Below are 5,816 nucleotides of genomic sequence, written 5' to 3'. Positions count from 1 at the left end.
CCCAACTCTCTTTCTCTCTCCCTGTAAAATAAATAAATAAATCTTTAAAAAAATAAATATTTGAAGTGACTATTTTCCCCAAATTAAACTTAGACACCAAACCACAGATCCAGGGAGCTCAGAGAACACCAAGCAAAATAAATGACAGCAAAAACTATACCTAGCCATATAATTTTCAAAGTACAGAAAATAAAAAAATAAAGAAAAAAATCTTGAAAGAAGCCAGAAACAAAAATGCTTCATCTACAGAGGAACAAAGATTAGAATTACAGGCTGACTTCTCAGAAACCATGTGCCTTATGAAAATCAACAGCCTTCTGCCAGGAGCCAATATTACAAATCAGGAGATTTCAGTGAGTGGTGGCCTTAACTGACAGAGAATTTCCCTCTGATATCGGGGTTTATTCACCTTTTCTTTACAAAATAGGGGAACCACTTAAAAACTTTCAGGGTGAACAAACAAACAAAAAATGCACTTGCATGTGAATTTCTGTCACTGCCCTATAGGAAGAATCAGTTGGGAAAATTTCTTACTAATACAAAAAAAAACCACCAAAAATCTATTTTAAGATGCGCTGTGTTACACCTATAAAGTCTAAAGGAAAAGAATATGGTGCCATAAGAGCAAAATACAGAGGGTCTCTAACTGATCCCATCTCTAATCACTCCTTTAGGGTGAGTCTCTGGGTGGCAGTAATACTTAGATGGTATATGAAAAACAAGTAGTTAATCCACATGAATACGATAGGAAGAGAACTCTAGGCAGAATACATTAGAAGATCAGAACAGCAATAACTGGAGCTAGAGGAAGACAGTTGGTTTGAATATATTTGCATATTCTTGGAGAAGGACCATAGAGCAATTGAGGAAATTTATAATTATCACTTGCTTCCTGCTGTTCTCCCAATCCCCATTCAACAGAATGTACATCATAAATGTTTAAGAAGTCATTAAAACAACAGAAAATACTTTAGCTCTCATACTAAGAAATGACTATCTCAATAGGTGACAGATTTGAGACATGTTATATGATGAAGATGCAGAATAGAGTCGTTTTAAGGCAAAGTCTTACTGGGAAGAAACTGTTGATCTTTCTAGATAAAAATACATTTCCCTTTGGCACACCTAAGCCCAAGTTTTAACAATTCTTAGTAAGATGGTGTTAGGAAAGTTCACAAAACTGACAATTAACAAAATGAACCGTTCATAATCTTTGATCTAGCTATATCTTACATTTGGAAATCTGTGCTACAGGTATATAAACACCAGACACAAATGTTGGGACATCATTTGTAGGGGGAATAAAAAGGCAACAAGCTGTATCAGTAGGAGAAGGATCCATTCTTTCTATGAAATGTTGTGCTACAAATGTAGTTTAATATGGATATATTTAAGATAACATTTAGTTTACTTTTCAAACTTCATCATTTACATTGTGTTGTTTTGCATTTTATCATTTCAATGTTTTTAATAAGGAGAAAACTTAGCACCTTGTATAAAAATTATAGACTGGGGGGGTGGAGAAAATACTGATCTTTAGAGGGAAAAACTAAGCGATTGAAGCATAGAGTTGCTAAGAATCTCTCCATTTTACTTAGTTTTTGACAAAGATTTCATTCACCAGTATTTAAAAATGTTTCATGAAATCAGAGAATGTTAGAATGGAGATGTAGCCTTGCCAGAAGGCATTGAGTCCATTTGCCCAAATTTATTTACTTACGGATATATTCATTCATTCATTCAGTCAGTCAGTCAGTCAGTTTTGACACATATTACAGCTTTTCAAAAGTAAATTTTAGTTACAAAATTAAATACTTGTTTTAAAATAAGTCCAACAATTCACATGAGCATGAAGCACCCCCCCACCACCACTTGCTACTTCCAAATCACCCTATTGAAGTAACCAATATTTAACAGTTTGGAAAGGAACTGCACACTTCTCTCCATGATCATGTACATACGCACATACCAATATATTTCACACATTAGGTAAGATTTACCTCTACCTTTTTTACTTTTTTTTTTTTTACAAAGTATTGGGAGAGGTCATCAAAAAGACCTGAGCTCTGGTTGATCTGTGAGATGGACCCTGGCAACCGGGGGCTTCTCTCCCCTCTATCTTTGGAATGTGCATTCTACCTACCTTCTCTGCTCCTAAGAACTGCCCCAGGGTCATAACCTTGAAATAGTGATCTGTTCTTGGGAGTCTCTATATGTGAATGAACCCCAGTAAGGCCTCTATATAAACTTTGAAGATTTGGCAGGTCGTAGCTGAGATACATTTTTACTGCAGCACTCAGAACAACCTACTTTATAAGTCCCCTTGCCTGTTAAACCTGCCATCTACCGTTCTGAGGTGGCCTGCATCTTTCTTTGGTCTCTCCCTGCCCTTTGTGATGGGGGCCACTTACTGATTTCACTGGAAGTTCCCAAGGAAGTTGCAAACCAACACAAACTGTGACCAGTTCTACAGATTAAATTTTGGCTTGATTTTTTTTCCATCTATCAATGATTGTATCATTGTTTAAGTTTCCTCCAAACTAGAGCATGAATATCTAATTTCCTCTTTTTATAATTAGCTGTGCAACATTTCAAAGAAAGAATGTATGCTTCTCCTAATGATACAAATTAAAGTAGTTTCCTTTTATTCCCCCTACAAATGATGCTGCAACATTTGTGTCTAGTATTTATATTTCTGTAGCACAGATTTCTAAATGTAAGATACCTAGGTCAAAGATTATGTGAATTTGATAGCTATCATCAAATTACTTTCTGAAAATGTAGCTATTCTGTACTTAGCTATTATAGTTAAGTGTAATATGGCTGCCTATATCCAGTAATAACCTTACCAGCATTGCACATAATCATTTTAATGTTTGCTAATGTGATAAATGAAAAGAAGCATTGCATTGTCATTTTGATTTCATTTACTTAAAAATTGTGAAGTTGAGCAATTTTTTATATATTTATATTTTTGGCCATTTGCATTTCCAGTTGTGCCAATTGCTCATCCATCCATCCATCAGTCCATTTCTCTACTGTGTGTCATATATATGTACATATATGTTCAGCACTTTCCTACTGGGACATTAACTCATTATGAGTCACCCATTTTGCAAGTGTTCTCTCACTTTCCATTGTTCAACTTTTAACAAGATCTATGAAACCTTTATTAATGAACTCTTTCTTTCACTCATAACATCTTTCCCTTATAACATCTGCTTTTTTAGTCTGGAATAAATGTCATCCTACATATGAGAATACATAACTGTTCTGGATTTTCTTCTGGCATACATTAAATTTATACCTTTAATATATCTGTAAAAATATATCTGTAAATTATTTTGTATCCCCCATCATTTAGCAATGAAGACAACTGAAGAAAAAAATATATAGACTGTCTATAAGTAACCTGGTAACCACCCAGGAATTAAAGAGAGCTTCTCATTCTCAGCCCAGTGTTCTTTTTACAACACATTATGAACCAACATCTATGGTATGACACAACAGAGTTCTATTTTACCAAAACTATTAGAGAATTTTTCCTTTCAAACATCCTCCCAATGCATTTTTCACCTCCTTGTTCCTCAGGCTGTAAATGAGGGGGTTCAACAGGGGCTTACCACAGGATAAAATAGAGGAATCACTTTATTGATATCCAGGGAGGAAGTTGAGCCAGGGCAAACATAGATAAAGAAAAGAGTCCCATACAGGATGGAGATAACTGCCACGTGAGAAAAGCAAGTGGAGAAAGCTTTCTGTCTCCCATCTGCAGTCTGGATCTTCAAGATGGCCGCCAGGACGCAAACATAGGAGATCATGATGATCAGGCCACTGAGTATTCCTATAGATCCAGCCAAAAAGAAAAATACAAACTGAATCATGGAAGTGTCTGCACATGCAAGGGAAAGCAGTGGTGAAAAATCACAGAAAAAAATGATTGATGATATTTGGACCACAGAAGGGTAAGCAAAAAGTCAATGTCATAGAGGTCATGCTGCTTATAAAAGCCATGGCATAAAGCCCCATAACTAGCTGCACACAGACCCCCTGAGACATAATGAGTGTATACAGCAAGGGCTTACAGATGGCCATATACCAGTCATATGCCATAGAAGCCAGGAGGAAACATTCAGATACCACAAAGAAACCAGAAAACCACATCTGTGTGGCACAACCCATGAAAGAGATGCTTTTTTTCTCTGCAAAGATACCACACAGCATCTTGGGGGCAATGGAAGAAGAAGAACAAATATCTACAAAGGACAAATGGCTGAGAAAAAAGTACATAGGCGTGTGGAGTCTCGGATCAGTCCATATGAGAATGATCATCCCCACGTTACTCCCCAGGGTGACAAGATAGACAAAGAGAAGCATGACAGAGAGGACAATCTGCTGATAGAGATGATCTGTGAGGCCCAAGAAAAGAAATTCAGTGACTTCTGCCTGATTCTTATCTCCCATTGGTCAGTTGTAACCTATGTAAGAAATTTAAAAATACATTTTATTTTTAAAATATCAATTGGCATATACAAAACAGCCACTTAAACTTATTACAGGGCTGTTTTTTGGTTTTTGGTTGTTTTGATCTGTAAAAGAGGCAGTTATGGAAACAGTGTTGGACTGGTCAACAGTGTTCCCAAGGACTAGTTCCTGTCAGTTGTGATCCCTGTGTAAACTTGAGCAATTCATACTTGATCTTTTTAGATTCAGGTACTCTTGGCCATCAAAAGAGCAGTCTAACTATAAAATCTAAAACTCCCTTGGGTTCTAAAACTGTATTTGAAATTAAATTCAGTCTCTGTATTTCATCTTTATCACATGATAGAATAGTAATGCCTACCTAGGAATACAGTAACCAGTGATATTGTAAGAAATGATGAAAAATTCAGATCCTGATAATTGACAGTTGGGATGGGGTAAACAGAACAGAAATAAAGACCTTTCAGTTCCTGTTTTGATGGAGTAGATAAGTAGCATTCAGATGTCATGAAGACAACACCCATATCTGTGTATATTAATCTCTTCCCCTTATAAAAGCCTTACAAAGGGAAATGTAAGCAAATGTCAGTAGGGTTATTTAGAATGGGGAGGATTCTATCATAACACATAATAATCTTATTAATGTTTATAAAGGACTGCCCTGCAAATGAGAGATTGGATATATTTACTTTTGACCATGATGGACACAGAAGTGGCACAAAGAGATAAGAACAGAGGATTCAAGTTGGGAGTTAAATGAAGTGAAGAAAATTCTACCAGCCATATAATTCAAATGAAGAAATATAATGGTTTGGGAGGCACTGAGATGCCTTTCCTTCAAGATTAATTAATCTACCAAATATTGTATAACAACTTTCCATGGAAATCATATAGAAAAATAATTATCCACTGGAAGCTCAACTGACTTCATCTTGAGTGGTAATTTCTACCAGTAATTTCTATGAATACATGAATATATTTTTTTCACCAAAATAAAATGATTTCCCCTAATTCCCTGTAATGTTTATAAACCTATTTAAGGCATAAATTCAGACAGGTAATTTCCATTTTATTAACGAAATGTGTAAAATGCTTGACATTTTTATTTAGACAAAATTTTCAGGCAAATGTTTTTCTGACTCATCAACTGAGGAAGAATACACCAAGCTGTTTAAAATGACAGTAAGAAGCACAAGGTGTGGGAGTATCCATAAGAAAGATTCTAGGTTCAAAAAAAAAAAAGGATTCTAGGTTCATATGTTTATTATCAACTCAAATAATTCCCTCTATAAACAAACAAAAACATTCCATACTTTGAGGATAGAATGATTAAG

At 35.4% G+C, this 5,816-nt stretch overlaps 1 pseudogene; it reads right to left on the bottom strand.

Moving 5' to 3' along the window:
* Positions 1 to 3,514: 3,514 nt before the first annotated feature.
* On the bottom strand, positions 3,515 to 4,464 carry LOC114215401 (olfactory receptor 5G3-like; annotated as a pseudogene).
* Between the last annotated feature and the right edge of the window lie 1,352 nt (positions 4,465 to 5,816).

The sequence above is a fragment of the Eumetopias jubatus genome, unplaced genomic scaffold, assembly GCF_037043125.1.
Source record: "Eumetopias jubatus isolate StellerSeaLion01/CBP00866 unplaced genomic scaffold, mEumJub1_p1.0 scaffold_13, whole genome shotgun sequence".
Lineage (NCBI taxonomy): Eukaryota > Metazoa > Chordata > Mammalia > Carnivora > Otariidae > Eumetopias > Eumetopias jubatus.
The sequence above is the reverse complement of the archived record's forward strand: the minus strand, read 5'-3'. Positions and strand labels throughout refer to the sequence as shown.